Source organism: Rhagoletis pomonella, unplaced genomic scaffold (genome assembly GCF_013731165.1).
Source record: "Rhagoletis pomonella isolate Grant_MI unplaced genomic scaffold, Rhpom_1.0 Rhpom_scaffold_00017, whole genome shotgun sequence".
In the NCBI taxonomy this organism is placed as follows: domain Eukaryota; kingdom Metazoa; phylum Arthropoda; class Insecta; order Diptera; family Tephritidae; genus Rhagoletis; species Rhagoletis pomonella.
The window spans coordinates 402268-426673 of NW_023458571.1; the positions used below are offsets into that span (position 1 = coordinate 402268).

A 24406-nucleotide genomic window follows, 5' to 3' on the forward strand; every position below is an offset into this window, starting at 1 on the left:
AAAAAACTCCTTATAGCATATTTTTATACAAAATTTAATCACTACTTTACGACACTACAGCAAAATGCTAAGAAACCTATTTTCGCAATTTGGTAAACTCCAAATTGATTTTAGACCCATGGTTTCTTCGGCAAATTTCCTTAGAATTACACATAGAAACCCTCTGTGCTATACACGCATAGTCGAAAAAATCTCCCTCGAAAAAATCGCCCTAATGCATACATAAATATGTATATGTAAATCTACCACATTGTTTTGGAATCTAACTTTTAAGGCTTATCTACCAATAAACAAAAATTGCAGTCCGCACACTGGTTCGAAATATAAAAAGTTATTTAAAGCATTTTTTAGCCTGCTAACTCCCCCTTGCTTACTTTAACGCAATCTATTACCTTGTTTACACTTACGAGGGAACCTCTTTCAAGCCTTTATACCGGTATCACACTCGCACACTGAAACCGTATTCAAAAGTAAACAAAATTTGTAATTTTATTCGAAATTTCTTGAATAACTAATATGCGCGGTGGACCGAAATGGAAGCGAACAAGAATTCAAATTTGTTTTAAGAATGATTCAAATTTGAAACGGGCAGTATAAAGCAAACCAGCCTCTTTTCACTTCCTGTCAAATGAATGATGTGTGTTATACCTGATTTCTAACCGATGCACAGTGTTTCGACTATATGGAAGCAGGTGGAAATAATTGTACACCTGCACCGATTTCACTGAAACTTGACATGTGCTCTAGTTTTACTTAGAATTAGAGAATTGTGAAATTTTGTACAGATGAAATAATTGCCACGCCCTCTAATCTTGTGGGTGGAAACATTAAATTTCATCCGATTTCGATGAAATTAAGTTTGTAGGCTATATTTTATTAGAAAAATCTAAATATAAAATATGGGAAAGATTGGATCGGTATAACGTCGAAAACTCACAAAAAATGTGGGCCCAGTCATTAAATGTGATAGAATTTTGGTTAATTTTTGTTTCCTGTTTTCCACTCTCAGAAAACAAAGGTTATACTATAAAATGACCTAGGTGTAAATACTTGCTTTTTTCCCAATATTTGGTGAGAATTTTTTCATTGTTCGAAAAATTCTTTTCGCGAAATTATGCAAAAAGAAGCTGAAAATCAAAAATTAAGAAAATCAAAAATTATATATATGTATTTGCAAAGCGCGCGCAAAGATCAAATTATATATTCGAAAACTGCATAAAATTCTCTAAAACATTCGTCTAATTTCAAGACCTGACGGACCGGTACTCAAACTTTTTTTTACTAATAATCTTTAGCATCTACATTACAAAGTAAATTTTTTGGTAAGAAAATAGGAAAGTACCAAATAAATGATAAATACCTCCACCTGAATATTCTACGACATTTAAGTAATTGATTACAGTTGAAAAAGAAATATTTTCTTTAATGGGTTAATCGCCGAAGGCAACTAAACTGATTAGTCGGCATCGCATCCATTCCCGTATTTTTTTGGGAAATGTATCGTTCGTGAAGAAGGGGGGTGAGTAAATAATGTAAAATTTGGTATTTATGACTTTTACTTTTCCCTCTCTAAGTCCAACTGGTTTTTTAATCAACTGTCACCATGACTTTTTCTACCTGCCTCCATATAGTCGAAACACTGCGATGTGAGCAATAAAAAAGCGATTTGAAAACAAATTCGAGTCAACACACTTTTGAATTTCTAAGCGTATTGAAAGTTGGTTTATGCCACCGTTTTGAATCACAGCGAACTGGGTCAAAGCGCTTTATGTGTCGGTATAAACAAGGCATATTTTATTATCGAATATCAAAAGTTGCCTTTGTATACAAATTTTCTCTTTGTCGCTTTTTTTACAAGTAAGGAAAATTGTTTATAACTGTTAAAAATGTCGAATTAGCGCTTTCTTTATATGGCAATGAACCAATACATGCAAGGGGTTTCAAAATTTCACTGTTAAAATCAAATTTCTTTTTTATTTGCAAACAAAGTTCAATATAACATTGCTGAATATTTTTTTGTTTTTAAAGTTTGGACTTTACTTAAATGTGCTGTTGATACATACGTCCCTGCGGCACAAGTACTTACTTCCTTAACAGGTACATATATGATTATCTGAGTTACAAACTTCTATATCAGCTGGGTTACTTGGCATACAGTTAAGTTTGACAAAAAAAGACAATATAAGTTTTTAGTTACTTTCGAAATTGTTATATAACTTATGCATCTGTATGATTCACTTTGAAGTTTTATGTTCATTCGATTGACATAAAATAAATGATAAATTTTTATTGGTGCAGAATCAATTTTTTCGGCAATAGCTCGCGCTTGGTTCACACTGTCATCGAAACAAGATAGGAAAAATAATTGCAACGCGCTCTATTGTGACAGTAAACGATCAAGAGCTTGCTTCAGCGATAACCAGCGAACGTATGACACTCGAAAAATTTTATGATTTTTAACACCAAGGTAGTTTTGAAACTCAGCAAATTCATCCACCTTTTTAGCACTATGTGCGAAGAAATAGTAAACATCTCGGGCAAGTTTTTCGACTTCTACAGGAATTTTTTTTACACGATGGGAAAAGTATACAAATTTAAAAGAAGTGTCCCTCCAAAATTCATCGATAAATTTTATCACTTTTGATCCACTTGGATCAACACGGTCACATTGCTCACACCGCCAGTAAAAAGCTTTCTTGCACAGCAAGAAAAAATATCATTTGCTTTGTTTGCCAGGTTTTGCGCGAGCCTATTCCCTTTTCGTCCATGCAATTCTATATATTTTTCCCGTTTTTCATTTTAGGTTTTGTTGTTGTTTCCCCTTTTTATATATCCCAGTTTTTCAAAATGGCGCTTCCACTCCGCAGGGTCTGGGTTCAAGCTCTGGTCTAAGCAACATCGCAAAAAATGCTTTTCTTAACAGCGGTCGCCCCTCGGCAGGCAATGGAAATGTTTCTCTGCCTGAAAAACAGCTTCTCACAAAAATACAATCGGCGTTCGGAGTCGGCGTAAAACTGTAGGTCTCTCCCAGCGTGTCGAGATTGTTAAAAAAAATCGCTATTTCGGAAAAAATCGCCAATTTTTTTTTAAATAAAATTCATGAAATCGATTTAACAAATTTTTTATTTAAAAAATGAGATAGTGTTACAATATAGTTTTTAAAACCAAAAACGAATATAATACCTTCAGAGGGTATTAATATATAACACAAATCACTTATATATAATAGCGTTGTACAAACAATTTTCTTTAAAAATATGCATACTTTGTAACTTATTATTATAACACATATTAATTGGTTAATCGCACAATCCGCTTTTAAGAGCTCGGCGCTAAAAATAAAATAAAAACCTATAATAAGGCTAGATAGGCTATTTCCACAATTTCTTCAAAATCACCTACAGTGTCTGAATCATTTACATTACATGTCATATATTGAGCTAGTCAACCTTGATAACATACTATTTGATATTGGAAACGTTTTGCAGCAGAAACTATTAGCCTTCATATAACACTTTATTCGAACTATTGAGTTAAGGCTTTCCTTTTTTTGTTGAATTCGTTACGGAAAAAACGCGCTCACCAAGGCATGTGAGTGCGGCAAGGATAATAATATGAAGGCTACTTTACTTATATTTCCAAACATTTTATTGCCTGTTGCGGTTTTCACTTCGTAAGCAATTATCCAAAATTCTTCAGAGTCGGGTGGAATGGTTCTGAAAAACATTATTCCGTGGGAAAGTTAAAATATTTAAATATTCAGTTTCCGCCGCTTTTCTTTCCTTCAAAGTCAAATAGTGAATTGGCAGGTCCCTAAAACTTGCCGTCTTGGGATTCAAACGCTTTTCTGGTGACAAAATCAAACCTTTTTTTTTAAAGTATTTAATTGACTAGGTAATCGTTTCAAAAGTTCTTCGATTGGGGTGATTAAAAATTTTTGACAGTCTTTTAATATGCTTCTTAAGTCGAGTGTATCACGCAGTTCATTAGACTCTTCTTTAAAATTATCGTTGAAAACTAAGTTTTGTATTATATAAATAATTGGAAAAAATTTATTTGAAGGGAAAAAATCGCCAATGGCGATTTCCTAAATTTTTACGCGCAAATATTCAAAAAAAAAATCGGCAAATTGACGATAAATCGCCAGATCTGGACACTCTGGTCCCTCCCCTTTGTGTGATGACATCAAGGCGCACGCCACAAATCGGAGGAGAAGCTCGGCCAAACACTAACGTAAGCGCCAATCTATTATTATTATGAATCAATTTTTCTCCGTGTTTTATTTTTTTATACGACCAATAACAGTATATTGACAACTCAGTTAATAACTATTAAAATTCAATTTACATGTAATATTATTAATATAAAAATATTACTTTAAAACATATATTGCATCTACTTATGCGTTATTTGTACACTCATGCGAATACACATAAATCCCATTCTGAAACTATAATGTTCTTAACATCAAGTTTCGTCAAACGTCATTTGCTTATTTGTACTCGTATTTGGTAATTTGGTAACTTATTTTTCAACTTGGTAATTTTTTCGATTCAGTCCTACATAATGTGACCAACTATTTTATAGCTCAAAGAAGTACAGGTTAGATTGGGTTAAAGTTAACGCCGCAAGCCGGTTATGAATTTTCGAATGCGGTTAATTTCGATCCCTGAGAGCTCAGTGTTTGTTCAGAAGTGCGAGCCGAAATGCTTCCATCCAGTGTTGCCATTTTAGCCGTTTTCCGGCTAGATTTAGCCGGTTGCGATAGCAAACAGCCGGAGATATTTCGATTTAGCCGGCAGCCGATTTGTTAGCCGTTTGGCAGAAAAAAATTAGCCGTTTTTAGCCGATTTTGCTATTTGCCTTGTTTTCTTAAATTTCAAATATGTATATATGTTTCCATTTTTGACTAAGCGACCCAAAATCTGTTAGAGATGGCCACTAGCCTTATCGTGGAGAAAATTTTCAAGTCAGGCAGGGTTGTATGAAATTGGACCGATTTCGCTTCTTTTTTTAAACGAATAAGGAATTTTCTTCATAAAATGTTTGTTATTAATGTCTTAATTTTAAGTGTGAAGTTTTATTCGCAAACTTAGAAAATAAGAAATTGTTTCACTGTTAAAACACTTAAGATTCGTTTGTGTTTGGATATAGTGCCAACAAACAGAATAAATATTACATGTAGATATTGTGTTCCCAGATACTCAATTCTGCCTAAATTACAAAACATCATTTTTGCCCACTCCCAAAGGTTTAAGGTAACGGAAAAATTGATATTTTCAAGCACTATGTACACATATGTATTTTTTTAAACAAACTTTTTTGCTGAGCATTTATTTAAATTCCAAAAACCGAAGCCAACTTGAATTAAAGGAACCAACACTGAAGTGAACATTTACTGTTATAATAAACACTGAAGTGAATCAAAACGAAAATAAAAGAGCACAAATTCATATGTAAAGCAAAACTCCCTGGGAATCCTACGAGACATCTGCCGGTCATATGAAAGGTCATAAAAATGCGGGATCTGCAGTCTTTTGGCATCATATTTTACATCAGAATTGAAGGGATTTCTGAAAAATCTGACCAGTTCTTTTGTGTAACTGTGATTTTGCATCCCTTGTCAACATATGGCCTCGGTTGATGTTAACTTAAGGTCGTTGTTTTACTGCCATAAAATTGAAGGGGAATTTTTACAGCGTTTTTTGTGTGTATTGGTTTCTATTTGAGTGTATTGAGAATCGGTCAGTCTGAAAGGGCCTTGTAGGGAAGACAATAGGTTTGTTCGTCGAAAATCCAGCGAGAATTATCACTCAAAATATCAGATAGTAAGAAAAAATGCTCCCAAATTCTCTCTCAATGCAATTTTCTGTACGAACGCAAATTTGAAAGTTTTTTGCCAGCTAGTGTCCACGGTTGCATTTCAAACAAAAGAAATTTGTATAGAATTTTTAAAATTCTTTTAGAGGGGCAAAAAACAGGATCTACGTGTATATATATTGTCAGTCCGACTTTCTTCAACATACGTTTCAATTTCTTTGTCGGGTTTACTATATCGACTCTGGTTGAGATTGCACTTCGATTAAGAATACAGTTTTTTTTGCCGAATACCTTTCAAATCATTGGAATTAACTAAATTAATTAAGTAAACAAGTATTAACTTACATTTTTCATTTTAAAATCGCTCCAGTTTGTAAATTTTTAAATTTAACGAACTTGTTTATTCAAATTATCGTCGACAAAAAATCCAACCATGTGCCACAATCATATGTTTTTCCTAATTGCAAATTCTTGCTGGAAAAATTTTTTCCGGCTCGAATTTGTAACTTCTCTCCAAGAAATAGTCTTTTTACTCGTGATTTATGTAAATAAAACATGTGAAATTTAGTTGAAACATTTTAGCCGGTTTTATTTGCCAATTTAGACGGTTCGTCCAAAAAGTTCTGGCAACACTGCTTCCATCTTAGCCTCGCGAAGGTTGGACAGTCTAAAAGAAAATGGGGAGATGATTCCACTTCATCTTCCTCTTGACAGCTGATACAAAAGGACCGTTCGAAATTCCTAGTCTCACCGCATGAATACCAATCGCACAATGGCCTGTCAGAACCACCATCACTAGCCCTTGAGAGGTAACGTGTTTTAAAGTGCCCAATAAAAACACTTGCTGCAGCAAAAAAACGTCTTATTTTCTTTTTTATGTCACAAAAGGACCCGGTTTCCCTTAGCCTAATAGCAGTGCGTGCTGCGACAATTCTGTCTGCAATATCCGCTAATTCCTGTTTTACAAGTGTAGCCTTCTCTAGTGAGTTCCATCAAATAAGGGCCCCTTTAAACAATATAGGCTTAAATCTGGTTTCCTAGAGCTAATTAATTAGTTTGGGCGAGAGACCCCACCTCTTACCGATAGCTCCCCTACAGCAGTACAAGGCAATCGGCACCTTTGCTGCCCTATCCTCAATGCTAGGCTTCAACGACAGCCACCGTTGATCGCCCACCTAGATACCTGGTTCAGGTAACCTTAAGCCAGATCAAAACGGGTGTATAGAAATCGTCCCTTAACCAAAAGTTCCGCATCATCTACATAGGTGATCACCTGACAGCCCACTTTTTCCAGTTCCTCTAGAAGGTCGTTTACAACCGCAATCCAGAGCAGGGGAGAGAGAACATCACCTTGTGGATTGCTCCCATTGACTCTGCACTGAGTGCATGCACTGAGTGCAGACGCTCCCCCACTCCGCCGCGACAGTTCTGTCACGAAGTAAGCGTATTAGGTTGGTTTCAACCCCCAGATTATGAATAAACTTGACTATTGCCTCTGGAGTGACATTGTTGAAAGCCCCATCGATATCGAAGAAGGCCCCTACTGCATAATCTTCATGCGTGAAGGCTTCCACTGACCACTTTACCAATGTGTGCAGTGAGGTATTCACCGACCTTTTCTTGCAATAAGCATATTGAGCTCTTGAAAGACAGTCACGTTGGAGATTCTGTAACCAGTTAGCGACAATTTTCGAATCGCTGTCGTACTTTTTGACGCAAAAGTATTTATATCATGCGTCAAAAAGTGCGATAGCGATCCGACAATTGTCGGAATTGTGAAGTACAAAATATCAGAACAGAAAACAGAAGTACGGTTGGTCACTTTAGTCCTACATGCAACATAGGTAAAAACAAGTTCTGATTCCACATTAGAAAGTGGGCCGTAAGCGTTTGCTTTTACAGAAATACCAGGTAATCCTGAAAGTTTCGCAAGGATAACAGTTTTTCGGCGTTCCTAGGTTACTATAATTGTGTGATCTACAACAAACTGATTCATAGTGGCTATTGTTATATCTATGTGTGTATATTGTTGTATGTATGTGTGTATATTGGTCATAACAAAGAAAGTAGATAACAAAACAACTCGTTATAATTGTAACGAAAGTGATTAACAGTGGCGTGCTTTCTCTTTTGCTCTAGTGCGTTTTTTAATTGGATGAAAAGAGAAGGCACGCCCCTGTTACTCACTTTCGCGTTGTCCCTTCTGGTTATCTACGTTCTTTGATCATAACTGGACAATGTAGATTTTAAAGTGCTTCGAAATTTTAGTTTAGTTTAAAATAATTTTGGTAATTTTTTTTTGAATTTGATAACTTTTTCTGGTGATTTTGGGTAAGAAATAAAAAAATTTGGCAACTTTGAACACATATAAGTAAAATATAGCCACCTAAAGCGCTGGTTATACTTACATTGCAAGTGCAGGGCATAGAGAAGCAGCGCATGTTAAGCAGTGGTGTAATTATACTCGGCATAGAGCGTATAATATCCCAGAATCAGCTGTTCAGTGTTATCAATTTAGTTAGGAAAACATAACTGAAGAATGCTTATTCATAGCTTAAATGAAGTCGACACTAAAGTTAGATGCTGATTTTTGTCATAATTTTCAATGAAATGGCGGCAACTAACTTTATAATTGACTTTGTTTCGAATATAAATACGCCCCAATGTATGTACAAGAACGACTTCTCAGTAATTCCTGTAAATCTGATGGGTATTGGAAGAGACTAGTGAGAGCAATGAGAGTGGCATCTCTTTTTGAAAATGTCACATAGCGAAAAATCAAAATTCCCCAGACTTAGCTGCCATGCCCTGTCATGCGCTGCGTAGGATAATCGTTTGTATGCAAAGCTCATTAAACAGATTCGATATGTGGCAGTACTCATGTTATGCGCTGCAGCACATTGCAAGTATAACGAGCGCTTAAAAGTACACTACGATGCTTATGCATTTGACAGACTTTTCGTTCATTTTCTGACAGTCAGTTACGGCAGCTTATTCACATTATAGTCAGCCCTTAAGATTTCTTAGGAAGAAGTCTTATTGCTCATATTGTGCAATATGCTCGAGTTTGATTGGAGATGGATGCTGACGGACGAGATTCTTCGCGTAACTAAACTTTAAATTCCATACATCTTTCCCATGAATGTTTCGCACACTATTTTAGCCTAATAGTATTACTATAATATTTATGGGGACGGCGTACGTGATTTCCCCCTTTTCACGACCGTGAACGCTTTTGAGTTATACAGAAGTAATTTAGGAAAAATAAAATGATAGAAGTAAGAAAAACGTGTGGGGAACTCGAGAAGTTGTGTATTTTGAAAACATTAGAAAGCTTTCCAACCATTAATTCTTTTTTCAAATGTTTTGAGTTTCTAGATTCTGAAAAGTATTTTGAGTGGTTGTATTCTTTGATAATGTAATTTTTAGCAAAAAAAAACAGACTTCAACTCCCACATAAAAAAAATATATATATATATCTCATGATCCACTGATCGGATCTCAACCAGATTAGTATGGGACCACCTCTGAGACACTACCTTTCCGATGATTATCGAAATCGGTTGACGTGGTCCAAAGTTATGCGGTAACACACATAAAAAAAAAAAAAAAAAAATATTCCGACGAACTGATAACCTCCTCCTTTTTTGGAAGTCGGTTAAAAAGGCATTAAATATGTGTAGTCAAATCTAATTTACTTAGCAAACAACCTAATTGTGCGACTTAGGGCCAGTTTTTCAGTGCACAGATGTGGTTAGACATGGTTTAAACGCACGAGCAGGCTGATTAAAACTAAGATTAGCCAATGAAATGTCAGCCAATTGATCAATTTAAACGCGAAAGCGAATGAAAAGGCTGTTTGTGTAAATTATTTTTTTCTTTAGAAATTCAAAAATAAATAAAATATGTAGGTGTATTAAGGAGGGTTAATTTGTATGTACGTGTAATTCTAAGCAACTTTGCCGAAGAAACCATGGCTCTAAAATCAATTTGAACTTTGCCAAATTGCGAAAATAGGTTTCTTAGCACTTTGCTGTAGTGTCGTAAAGAATTGCTTGAATTTTGTACAAAAACATGCTGTAGGGGTTTTCTGGTATGAGGAATCAATTTGTGCACTTCTCTTTTTCTGAAAACTTCCACCTGAGGGCACAACAGTAAAAATGTCCACACTTTCTTCTAAACCTATTTTCGCAATATGACAAACTCCTAATTGATTTTAGAACCATGGTTTCTTCGCAAAGTTGCTTAGAATTACAATTAGAATCCTCTTATGCTAAACGCGCATAGTAAAACTGACCAGCCCTAATATATATAAATCCTATGTATGTTGCATATCTATGTACATTGATGTGTTTTTCATACGAAAAGATTTTATGTATAATAGATACATACAGTGTGGGATTTCTGTTATCCCGGGAATCTGTTATTCTAGAATCCCGGGATCCCGGCCTTTTTGCGGTTTTGCACTGATGGCAGTAATAGAAACTCCTTTTCTTGACCAGTATTGGATATATTTCTTTAATAAATAATATTTTTTATAAATGTCTAGCTCATTATACATACTATAACACCGTGTGTAAATTATTACACACAAAAATCAATATATTCGGGAAACCATGGGCCAAATTAAGTAAAATCGCGTTTTTAGTTTTTCACTCTGACGTCAGTAATTCAAAAATTATTTAAAAAATTCAGTGAAATGTGCTTAGAGAAAAAGTATGGGTATCACATTAAAGAGAGACTAAATTTTTCGGTGCATAAGGACTGGTAAGTATTGGAAATGTCCTTTTAAAATTTAATCTAGAAATTTCGCAATATTTGTTTTTGAAAAAATTTTATGTTAAGGACTGGTATAAACTCTACAACATCCTGGAATTTCATCCTTCTAACTTTATCGACTTAAAAAATTACGTATTCGTCCTTGTGAATCCAAAAAATTTTAATTATTTTAATTTCTGAAGAAATTTCGTTTTTAATTTGGTACCCAGATTTTTATTCTACATTGCACTGAATTTTTTAAATAATTTTTTAGAATTAATCATATCTTTGTAATTACAACGTCCTTTAAAATAAATCCTGACGTCAGAGAAAAAAAACAAAAACGCCTCTTTAAATAGTAAAAAGTAGGATTGTGATAACTACATCCCGAAAATCCCGGGATCGTAAAAAGCGAAAAAATTAACATCCCTAGTGTCTGCAGAAGCTGGCGTTTGCACACAAGGTACACAGAGACATTTAAGAGACGCTTAATTCGTTTTTTTTTTTAAATTTTTTCACGATTTATTTGTCAACCAATGTCCCTAAGAATGGTGATAAGTCATGACTGATGGCACGTCATGGTTACATTGAATAATTCTTTGGAAATAATGGCACGTTTATGTATAAAGGTTCGCCGCCCCTGAGGTAGGTAATACTAGTCAGTCATCTGTTTAACACATTATATAGGCTTTATGCTTTCTATTGGTATATATGTAACTTTATTAAATAAATGAGCGCAAAATTAAAACAATAATAATATTTTTTAATAATCAATTAAAAATATCCTGGCCAAGATTTTTTCAGCCAGCCTAGTCGCGAAATATTTCCGACGTTGATTAACACGTTAAATTTCATCCAAAGTAGATTTCATCCATTAAAGAAATGGGTGAAGGTCGTGCCCTTGTCTGATCTCCTACTATCTATATGCAGAGATAAATTCATAGCTTAATTTTTTATTTTTACAAGAAATGTGAAGTAATTTATTGAAAGCCCCCTCCGTAGTAAGCCCAATTCTGTATCGTTGACAAAAATTTTTTACTGACAAATTTAAACTTTTTCACATATTTTTCCGCAAAAAACACTGTGACAAGAATTTGTCACTGACACAAAATAGAGCCGTCAGTCAGAGAGAAAAACTACAATTGGAATGACAGCGACAACAGTGCATCCAATACACATAATTGTTATGCATGTGAATGACTGCCTACTTTCTGCCCGTGCCTGTTAGAGACAGGGTTGCCAGGTCAGAGGCTCAATAAAGCCGGACACGTTCCGTTTAGTGAGAGATCGAATGGGGGATGGGGAAGAGGTGACGGTGTGTATGTGTGTGTAAAATGGGACTAAAAAGCGGTATATCGATTGATTTAAATCAGTATAGGTCTTTAGTTCTGCTCATGCGTTGCTAAATCGGCTATATGTCTGGTTTTAGCTCATAGTATCCTCGGAATGGACATGGATAAAGGAGATTAAGTTGTGTCAAAATATGTCCATCAATTTTTGGCGTCAAAATATGACATAGTGAAAACGCGCCTTAAAAGTATCCCTTTGAAGCAAAAAATTTACAAAACACGAAAACTATATTAAAAGCATCGTATTTGTTTTGATTGCTGAAACTTTTACAATTGTCTAGAAAAATTTTGAAACACAAGAATTACATATACTATTTCAAGAAAGTCAAACACAGGGTGGTTAGGTGAAAAAGGCGAATTTCCCTCTTTTAAGCCATGAATAAATTTCAATCTTGAAATGTACTGTATTTTCAACCCATTCCAAGATATCTCATATAGTGAAGTACTAACATTTTTAACCCAACCCGAACTGTGTGATTCATAACACTAGTTTACACGAAAAAAGTACCTCGATAAAAAAGTGCTTTCTAGCTTAATTTGGGGTCGCTGAAAACGAAAATGACACTCATTTATTTTTCTCAAGAAGCGTTTTTGCGATTTTTGCAAAAAACCTGTTTTTCGGGTCTCATTCCAGTTTTTCACCGAAATCTCCGAGGAAGTTAATGTTATGGAGCAATGATATACATTTTTAGAAAGGTACAGACCTCTTCTTTACAGCAATATGTCATTATTGGTAATCTAGTGGTTATTACTTCCACAGCAGCTGTTCAAATATAAAAAATTGTCATTTTTTGAGCCTTTTTGGAAATGAATGAGGTTTATTGTTTTTTTTCATAAGATAAAAATTTTTAATGCAGATATATATGATAACAATTTGAAGACAATTCTGTCACATACAATTTAAGCTAAATATTGCTGCGATCGAAGAAGAAATGTAGAAGTTAGTTCAGGTCGAAAATATGATTTTTCTCTCAAACTTCTTCGTTTCGTCGTGTTCCATTCTGTCTTCTCGAAGTTGCATCCAACAATAGTCGCCCATCATGGCCTGATCCCAGAAACCTTCATACCGCTTTTCGATTGTTGCAATGCCCTGGTGAAATCTTTCGCCTTGTTCGTCGCTCTCAGCTCCCAAATTCGGTGGAAAAAAGTCCAAATGACTATTGAGCAGGTGCATTTTCAGAGAAATTCGAGCACCTGTAATAAATAAAATATTTTGTAAATTACTAAAAATTTTTTCTTAAAATAATTATTTTAATCCATGCAAGGTATAACCGTTGAAGATATTTAGGCTTATAAGTCACAAAAAGAAAATTGCATGGATTTTCACAAACTTACATTTAATCTAAAAATATTTCACACTCACCAATGGCATTGAAGTTTTTCATCAAATTGTCAATCAATTTACGGTTGTTTTTGCTTCTGTGGTTCCCCAAAAAACCGTGAACAACTTGTTCAAAGGCAGTCCAAGCTTTTACTTCAGATTTGTTCAAGCGTCGTTCAAATTTTGCATCATCAAACAATTTTCTGATTTGTGGCCCGACAAATATACCTGCTTTGATTTTTTCTGTCGACAGTTTAGGAAACACCGTCCTCAAATATTTCAAGGCTTTATTTTCCGGATTTTTTGCTAAAGCTTTGAAAAAGTTTTTCATTAGCCTAAAACTCGGGCGCAATGGTGGAAAAATAACGCTGTTTTTTTCAACTAGTGCTGTTTTAAGAACGTTGCTCTTTCCTACGACATGATCATTACCAAGGAACGGATTTTATGGAAATAGCCTTTTTTTCTGCTAAAGAGATAGAGTATATTCGATTAAGAATGTCCACGATTTAGCTTTCCCTGATTCCATATATACACATTTGATGTTGCCTTTTTTAACATATTTGCCTTTTTTTGCCTTTTTTAAGATATTTGCCTTTTTTTGCCTTTTCTACCTTTAAAAAGTGATTACAGCATTTAAAATTTTTTTTTAGATTAAAAAATATACACATTGCCCATGCGGCTTATAGAAGCGCAGGGACCTCTGCCAAATTGGTGTTGGAAAAATTCAAAGCCGTTTTCTCAGCTAACGAAGGCTTGGAGACAATAAGGGATGTGGATAAAATTATAAAGGGCGAGGAAAACGCCCTTATTCCTGATAATATGAACGTTTCAAACGTTCCATATTTAAATTGGGCGCCGCTTGTATCAACTTACGTCGAGCACACATTTAATATATTCAAGGCTTTTCTTCGCGAAAATCGAATGACAATGCCAGAAAACTTCAAAATGCATCTTGTGGTTCAATGTTACTACAACTATACAGATTAAAGTTTTATGAGTTAGAAACCCGAAAGGATAAAATAGTCAAAGATTCAAAGTACAAAATTTTCATATAATGAAACTGGTTCATAGTTTTTCTCTTTTCACTTGTAATATAAACATTTCTAAAATAAATGTGTTTTTTGATTGTTCTTCGTATTTTCTGTCTTTTTAGTGCCTTATTTAGCTTTTTTTTGCAATACCTAGTGCCTTTTCCTGCCTTTTCCGCTATTTTGTTTTGCCTTTTTAGCAACACCTAGTGCCTTTTCCTGCCCTTTTCGCTATTTTATTTTGCCTTTTCCAGCCTATTTCGTTATTTTATTTTGCCTTTTTTATAGGTTTTTAGGTCCTAAAAATCCGTTCCCTGATCATTACGCTTTTACCACTCGCGTTGAGTAAAATGCTTTTCATCTGATCTGCTATCCCAGAGACACAAGAAACAGCTGTATTTCGTATAGCCACCCTGTAGACCAGTGAGTATAGCGACGACCTTCAAGTCACAACATATCTTCCAGTATTAAGAACTGTAGTGAATCAGTTTGAGTAACTCTTTCATTGTCTCGTATGTTTCTTTCACGTTTGTGGAGTGGCCAATGGGAATGGAAGGTTTCCTATTACTTTTATGAAGTAAAACAGCTTTCACACTATATTTCCTACCATCAATAAATAGACGCCATTGGTCCGAGTTATGATTTTCTCAAAATGCGGCAAACAACGCGTTAACATTGTTAACTGGTTTTGAGAAATATTGTTCGAATTGTTTGCTCCGATTTCTGAAGTAAGTTACTTTTGTCTCTGATTCCAAATACCCACGTTCTTGTAAGCGTGATGCGAGTAATTCAAATTTTTCTTTTCATAAGTTCAAATCACGACACAGATCATTAAGGGCCAATTGATTCATCAGGTTCGATTTTTGACTCGCTGATCCTGAATAAACGCTGGGATTTGAATCCGAAAATACAGTCCCTTGCGAACTAATTTCTTGTTCTTTCAGTGCTGGTGGTTCGCGTTTTGGGTACACAGAAGAATGTGGTGCAGTTGCTGTCACTGATGATACATTGGGAGAAACAGCTTTGAATTCTTTCCTCCTTGGATTTTGGTTAGGCAGAAGTAGCAATCCGTCACATGATCAATCGGGTTTCTCCATTCGCACGGCTTTCCGAAAGATAAATACTTCTTTTTGCCTTTGCTAAGCGCATTCAATCGTACAAAACATGTGGCACATAAAGAGTTTGGAGTCCAATGTTTACCCGGTTTCATGGCTTGAATTCCAAAATATTGTTCATAAGCAGTTAAAATGTTTGTGGTTATTTTTTTCCGAGCACTTTGTTTGAATATGCACAATCCACAAATAAAGCAAAACTTACCCGGTGAGTGATGGCACATTTTTTGCTTTTTCCTTAGAGCAAAAACGTCATTCTAAAATACGAGAGAACACAAAAGGAACAACTGTCCAACAAAAGTACGAAACGAAATCCGATAACGTTTGTCAACTACCTAACGGGGCAGGAAAATATAGCGGAAGTTCAATGTCGCTCAAGCAGTAACGCATTTTACCGACTGGAGATATTTCTGTTCCCCCGTACAACGTTTACTTTGATTCAGCATGTAAGTTTACACAAAATAGACTTTTTTTGTGTTTTTTAACATTTTGGTAACATTCCGTGGATATGGATTCAACCCCAGCCGTGCTTCATAATTTATTTCTGTGTAGGTGTATAAAAGGAAAATTTGAATGTCAGAAGCTGAATATGCATCATTTTACAAAATACGTTATAACTTCAACATTTTTCGTTCGATTTAGACAATCTTTAGCTTGACTTGTTTGTTATAACATTATTGTGAACTAAAATTTCATGTATCGGACAAAAAATTATTTATTCAATAGTAAAACGTCGATAAATTTCAATAGTTTCCAAAAAAGCTCAAAAATAACCTTTTTTTAACTTTGAACGGCTGCTGTGGAAGTAATAATACCAAGATTACTAATAACGATATATTTCTGTAAAGAGAACCCGAAATCAGTACACAAAATCTACTGATTTTTTCAGTTTATACCGATTTCTGTTTACTGTTTTACTGTTTTATACATTTAATAAATATTTTTGTAAATTGGTATAATTATGGTAAGTATTAAGTAAATTTAAACCATTATTTAAAAGGTGTCACTTTGCATGTGTTTCGTTTCCTAGCATTTCGCTAAATGACAACTGCTTGAATTCAACCCAACATAATAGCCCTGTTCCAGGTATTTCACGATTTGCAGGATTTACAAGAAAATCTGTTTTCGCCATTAATAAACTTTATGAAAGGTGGCGACCGAGAACGACGTCTTGTAAAATCCTGCAAATCGTGCAGCCCCTGGAATAGACTTAGTATTTCAAACTGAAGTCGACTACTGCTGCTTTTGTGCTTCTTGTGCAATGTAGGTTCTTGGATATGATATATGTAGATTTACTTTGATTTTTGAGGTTCGACCACCTGTTATTATTTACCCGGTAGTAAAAACTATATAAATCACAGTTTCAAAGTTTATACAAAATTTAGAAAAATTCAACAAAATTTCAACTTTTTGATCTGAATCTTTACAACATTTTTGGGTATGCAATTTACTAGCCCATACAATCTTAGTCTAATGAAGTGCAAGTTGCAACCAGCTAAAAAATCGCGCTGATTTTTGATAATTGTTTTTTGAAGACTACTTTTGCGTTTTTTTTTTATATAACAAGTGTAATCTACAAAAAATGGCGTTGATTTTTTTAAGTTTTGTTTCATAAAAAACTCATGCTTATATGGAAAAAGTTCAAAAATCCGTCACAAAAAAAAAATTCTCGGAAATCAATGGGATTTTTTAGCGGGATCGTTAGACTAAAATTGCATACCCAAAAGTTTTCTACATAATCAGATTAAAAAGTTGAAATTTTTATGAAAATTTGTGGAATTTTCCTAAATTTTGTATAAATTTTATATTTATTATGTAGTATTTTTTTATAGAAAAACAAAAAAATTAGCTCTAAAAACATTACGAATATTTAAGTCAACACTTGGTCACTTGTTTGAGTCACGTACTTAGTTTCTCTCTGTCGTCAGGACTTTTTTTTAAAGGACTTTGGAATTAAAAAAATATGATTATTTCAAAATTTTTTTTAAAAAATTCAGGGCAATGAAGTATAAAGATAAGGGTATCAAATATAAGAAAAAATTCTGTAGAATTATAAGAGAATAAATTTTTTGATGCATAAGGGTACAGAAAATGTCCTTTAAAAAATGTTTCCTTAAAATCCTTGAAAATTTGCAATATTTATTTTTGAAAAAAATATTGTTTGAGGACTAATATATGTACATACGACCACATCATCGAATTTCGTCCTGCAAACTTTATTAACTTGAAAAGATAAAATTTATTAAAAGCGCAGTTTCAATACCTATTTATCCTTGTAAACCAAAAAACTTTATTGTTTTGAAATTCAGCAGAATTTTCTCTTTCATTTGGTACCCATATGGTTATTCTACATTGCACTAATTTTTTTAATTAATCATATCTTTAAAATTTCAAAGTCTTTTGAAAAAAATACTGACGTCAGAGTGAAAAACTAAAAACGCAGCTTTACTATATTTGGCCCATAGTTTAGTGAGTATATCGATTCTTTCGTGTGTTCTGAGAGTTTTCTTTTGTGGCACAGTGTTATTCATAGTTTTCAAATATATTTCATGAAAGCAAAAAATAAAAATAGTTGACATCACTTTCGTTTTAAACACCTAGGTATTACTGACCATTATAAAGGACACTGAGTGACGGCAAAGCCCAAAGCTCTACATATTTGTTGATGTGATTTTTGAAATGAACGATACAAAATTAGCCGGTATACATATTTTAAAATTTTTAGAATCAGTGGTTGAAATTTTATACTGAAAGGGTTAAGAAAGCTTTAGATTAAAAGTGTGATACTAAATGCCTTTCACCATAAACGGCGCCAATTTTATGGGTTATCAAGCCTCTAGCAGTACCAGATTAATTGTTGTTTTTCACGAAGTTCTTTAAATAAATCTTCAACTAAATACAATACTGAAGTATATTTATTTAAGAATATCACGTTTTATTATACGCTTAAATTTAATTTCTTAATTTTAGTAAGTATTTCTTTACTGCATTCACCTGCATTTCGGAGGTTACTACTAGTTTTAATAAATTATCAGTTTAATTTCTTATAAAATTTACGTTTAAGTTTTTGCATTTTAAGCATACATCGAAAATTTGTTTTAGAGAATCAATGTGAAATAATTGCAGAAACGATAAACTGATTTGCTGAGCAACCGAGACTTCTGCTTTTTAAATAATTTTTGTAAAACAAATCGGCAAGTGCATATCGTTCCCCGCATGCCAGATACATGAATGTGTAAAAATTAAAATTTTGGGAAATCAAGTTTGAAGGTTTTTTACGAGACTTAACTCTGCATTCATGTAATTGACATTATGAAATATATGCTTTTCATGGACGCATGGTATTCTGGCTTTTGGTATAAAATCAGGGACGTGAACCGAATGAAAAATTTGGTCGGTTCGGTTTTCGGTTCGGATCAAACATTTGTTGAAAATTTCGGTTCGGTAAATGGTTCAGTTAGTTTATAGAAAAAAAGAGGTTTTCCGGCTCAAAATCGGTTGGTTTCAAAACCGGTTCACGTCCCTGTATAAAATGGAACATCCAAAGGTTAATCAGGTCAACCCAATAACTCAATATTGGTAAATTTGCTCATTCATGCTTCTGGTATAAGGGTGACGATATGCATTTACTTCACATTTATTAATTTTTTATACGCCTGTCCTACATTTCTTCGCAGTAGGAAAATAGTAGTGGTGTTTCGACACCTCAGTGGAAGATCGACCTATCTCGATAGCCAGTTTGGAAACGCCCTATATCAGAAAACTTTTCAAGAACGCCCTACTTCAGAATTTGATTGAAGAACACCTAATCCCAGAATTTGGTTTAAGAAGGCCCTATTTCTGAATACGGTACAAAAACGCCCTATCTCAAATGAAAATGTATTGAAAATATGCTGAGAAACGAATTCTGAGATAGGACGTTTTTGAAAAGTTTTCTGAAATAAGGCTTTTTCGAACTGGCTGCCGAGATAGGTCGATCTTCCACTCAGTGATCGAATTCTTGTTAATATTCCTCTATTTGCATGAAAGCAAGTCAAAAAATGTAAGTTTAGTACTCCACTCTATTTACTAAACTAAATTTTTATTTGGCTATTAGTTAAAATTGTTTTCTCAAATGGAACCATTTAGTTAACAAATATGTATGCATTAATAAGGAATAATCAATCAACTACATTAAAATTTTGAATTACAATTTTCGAGGAATTTTTTTTATATGACTCGAGCCCGTCTTCTACTGAAACTGAATGGGCTAAAAAACTGCGTACTCCATTTTTTTTTTATTCTTATAAAAAGTTGATACTTTGATGAACATTTTGTTTTAATTTTTCCAGTTTTATTAATTTTCTAGAAAGTTTGAGACTTCAACTTACATTACTAAAATTAAGTACGGAAAGAAAAAATTTTCTAAACTTGTCAATACATTTTACTACTATTTTTGTGAACACAACTGTACATACATACGTAATACCTTTGATTTTTTTTTAACTAATGAATTAATATTGATAATACTATATGTATTTAAACATCTATTAGTTATTTTTTGTTAAATTTTTGCGCTGTTATTGTTGTTATATTGTTAGTAAACGAAAAACACGCATAAAAATTAGCTGATTTTTAATGGCTTTGTACTGATTTTTGATCCCAACTGTACTTATTATGTCCCTAAAATATCTGGCAACCTTGCCTTTACTACATCTAACAAAACAAAAAAGTTTACCATAAACGTAAACAAATGAATGTAGTGCATACTAAATACTTTCGTTGTACTAGGCGTAAAGTTTTTAATAAAAATAAAATTATACCATGTACATACGTCAGTCCTTCATTCAACTTTAACAAATATGTTTCATTCGAAGTTCCAGCGTTTAATAACTTGTGTCTAACTTTTACTTTTGCAAGCTTTTATTTAACTTCACTTGTACATATATCTATAAATTTCGCAATTAATATTTCACTAAATTCCACTGAAGTTATCGGGCTGAAATATGGCGCACATGCTTGGTTCTCATAACAGTGTAATATAAAAGAATTGATCCACTAAGAGGCGCAGGAATTGAGATATTTGAATAACCCACATTTACCCGATTTCGTTCATATTAGGAATGTATATTACTTATACAAAAATAAATAACTCCACAAAATTGTTTACTGGTAGGTGTCGCGGGGGTCGAAATATTTCGAAAACCTGCATCTATGGCCTAATTGAGCTTATACTTAGAATATAATAATGGTTTCGCTTAACCTGAAAGAAGGTTTCATTTAATTTGAAAAAGGTTTCACTTAATTTGAAAATGGTTTCATATAAACTGAAAATGCTGTCATAAGCATGGCGTCGATAACGCCGATTATGATGTTTAACTCGGAGAAAGTGTTAACGGGCGTGATGCAAGCGGCTCTAAGTCATAGTTTATAAAATGAATGAAGATCTTGTCCATTCGCCGCCTTCAGAATTTGGATGATCACATAGTCATTTTAACTAATTAGTGCGATTCTTTCTTCAATTACACTAACTATGTATGTCGCGCTCAGTAACTGTGTCACTTAATAATGATTGGGCATGGAATTTTACCTTTCTATGGGGCTGGCAAAAATTTCGGTAAGCATCCATTATTATCCACCATATTTCTTATTTCTTTGGAATTATAGATTCTGGCATTATCCTCGAGCTCCCTTATAAATTTCATTCTGGCTACGCCCATGGGACAACTTGCAAGTAAGGGCGCTCGAGCACTCCCCCGACATGGCTACGCCCATGGTCAGAGTTACAAAATTCATTTTTAGTTAAGGATAATGTCAGAATACATAAATCCCTAGAAATAAGAGATATGGATGCCTACCGAAATTTTTTCCAGCATACTCTCCTTTGTTGAAAACCGCAGAAAAGGCATTTTCGAAGGTAAAATACCATGCCCGAACAACTTAATAGTTTCGAGCCTCCCACCCCTCCAACACCCTTTAATCTCATTCTGGCTGCGCCCATGGCTCTGATCTACATTCAATTTTATTTAATAGCTCCTGAATAAATACTTGGAAATGAGTCGAATTCATAACTAGTAGAATGAGAAACAAATTTTTGGTGAATATGAAAACAATATAGAAACCTTGGCAATTTAAAGTCCAAATATATAAATTGGAAAAAATGAAAGTTACTGCTATAACTACAGTAAAACCCGCTTAAGTGCCTCACGAAAAATGTCAGATTTTTAAGGTAATTAGGCGGGTTGGGTACTTAAAAGAACCCGCTTAAGTACCTCAATGCGGGTACATAAACGAACACAATTATTGATGAAGTAACATCTTCTTGTTAGCTTACATAAATAAATCCTTGAATAAAACATCAAATTTGAAGTATACGTACTTTAAAACCAAGATCGTAGCATTATTTAAAAGTATAAACACATAAAGAAAAACTTTATTAAAAAAGTAGATAAACCAATGCTATATCATTTTTACAATAATTCAATTATTTAAAAAGTCATTGATTATACATACACCTCAAGTGACCCAACTTTTGAAATCTATGTCTTCCGATCGGGATGAAATTTGCACCAAGGTTAGTCCTAAAAAATAGTAGTTATGACACAAAATTTCAATGGGATCGGTCAAACACACTCCGAGTTGGAGGGTCTAGAATTTTGACATTTTGGTCAAACGGCCATTTTTTCGGATCCATATAACTAATTACCTATTGTATTTAGAAAATTTTTTCAGGAATGTTTTCGATAGATTTCTCTTCAGTCTTTACAAATTTTATTTTTTTTTAATTAAAATGAATTTTTTTTAATTTTTTTTTAAATAAAAAATAATTTTTATGTATTTTTCAAAAAGGGGTATTTTTATTTTTATTTTTTTTTGCTCAAAAGAAAGCTTAGGTATTTTTCTTTAAGAGCTTTGTGGTCGCTTAGTCGGATGCAACTTGTGTATCAATCAAAATTAGCGTTTAGTAACTCGAAACAGCGGTTTTTTTAATTTTTAATATATGACCTATTGTCTTCTTTTTTTCGTATTATTGTGTAAGTGTCTCGGAAACCTGAAAATAAAACTTATATGAGAAGGTATATACAATTACCTTTCCAACGGTATATAACACGCCTAACCAAAGTTTCATACCCTCGATACTGAGATTTTTCGTAGTCTAACACAGCAGGTACTCGATTTTGTGCATCCAAACTCTTTATTAATAGCTTTGCAGAGTTTTGAGTATTAGATTTGCATACCTACTAGCACAATATTTAAAAGGTATGAAGAATATGGGATTTTCCGGTAGTTAAGGATGATTAAGATTTTTCTTTGTACCTAACCACAGCAGATTCGTCCAAACCTTTTCTCAATAGATATTCATACCTACTCGCGCAACCTATAAGTAGCTATAATAAATCAGCTATAGTTTATGAAGGCAGTGTATGGTCATTTTGAAGACCACTTTTTTAGAAACAGCGTTAAAATAAAGACTGTGTTATTTACATAATTAATATTTTCAGTAGCTATGGCTCATAAAAAGGCTAAGCTTGATAAAGAAATTTTTGTTTCTTTTTGCTTTAATCCCTTCAACAAAAAAAAACACGTTTCTTCAGATACACGACGGCTTTCTGACGGCTTAATATCAAAATTCCCTACGCTATCAAAACGGATGCGAATTTGTGGATCGTGCAGGAAAGAGCTCAGCAAATTGAAGGAATTACCGACTTCGAAAAGTAATGAGCCTTGTGAAGACGTTATTCCAGATAGAGACCATATTGAATCTGAGAAGGATGACCGAATTTCCGATGACGATGGCTCCAACTTTACTGAAGAAAATATGACTTCAAGGGATGAGTGCCAAAACCAATACCACAAGGATGCAGTAAAAGTACTTGAGCAAATAAAAGAAAAGTACAAAACTTCAACTAGTAGAGCAGAAAAAATTCAACTTCTCACGCTTGCTCCACCGACATGGAGTCGCGCAAAAACAATGGCTGAGTTTGGAACATCAGAAAGAAAAGCCAGGATTGCTAAAAAATTAGTTGCAGAGCATGGCATACTCACACTCCCAAACACAAAGAAAGGAAAACCTTTAGAGTGCAAAACTGAAGCTCTAGTGACTCAGTTTTATCAGCGCGATGATATGAGTCGCCTGATGCCAGGGATGAAAGACTGAGTGTCTGTACGAATTGACGGTAAGAAAGTTCAAATGCACATTTGCAGGCAGGTGAATTCGTTATTTCATACGATTTCGCAGAAAACTATAAATATGTTATCCAGGATGCCATACAAGCATTCCATTTCAATAACGACCAAGCAACTATATTTACAATAGTTTTTACTACATGAAAGATGGAAAACTGGAACATAAAAGTATGGCAATCATATCCGACGATTTGAAGCATGACGCCGTTGCTGTTTATGAGTACCAGAAGATAATACTAAATTATCTAAAATCCGAATTCACAGTAGCGAAGGTATACTACGTTTCGGATGGACCTCGTCAGCATTTTAAAAACAAAAGTAGCTTCGCAAATCTTATGGCTCATGAAACAGATTTCGATACACCAGCTGAGTGGCATTTTCATCCTACTGCTCATGGTAAAGGAGCATGTGATGGTATAGGAGCAAATATTAAAAGAAATGCAGCGAAGTATAGCCTCCAATGCTCTCATCAAGCCCGTATCTTAGATGCGAAAGCTTTATTCCGGTGGGCAAAGAAGTACTGTAAAGAAACTGAAATAATTTTTAGTAGCAAAGATGATCATGCGGAAACTGCGAAATCACTGAAGAGCAGATTCGATGCTGCAGTAACAATCGATGGTACCGCTCAATATCATGCTTTCATACCGATTGGCGATGGAAGGCTCAAGTTAAAGAAGTTTTCTTCCTCTACCCAATGTGATTTCTTTCCAAAAGCGAAACCCGAAGTGAAATCGACAGCAGAACCCAGTAACCCTAAGAAAGGATTGACGAAAAAAGCCACAAAGAAAGGTGGAAAATAAGGTGGATGGAAGGCTGGCTATTATAAAATTAACTATCTTGTATACTTTTTAT

General features: G+C 34.0%; 1 protein-coding gene across 5 annotated transcripts in view; it reads right to left on the reverse strand.

Moving 5' to 3' along the window:
- LOC118749507 overlaps positions 1-24406 on the reverse strand; it is a 417693-nt gene that overhangs the window by 139084 nt on the left and 254203 nt on the right. Inside the window, exon 6 of one of the 5 annotated variants that reach the window (XR_004994231.1) lies at positions 12273-13121. The exons of 2 other annotated variants lie outside the window; for them this stretch is intronic. The gene's annotated coding sequence lies outside the window, so the exon portion shown is untranslated. Of the gene's footprint in view, positions 1-12272; positions 13122-14531; positions 15933-24406 lie in introns of those variants that run through there. 2 more of the 5 variants (XR_004994229.1, XR_004994232.1) reach the window with 2 other exon arrangements.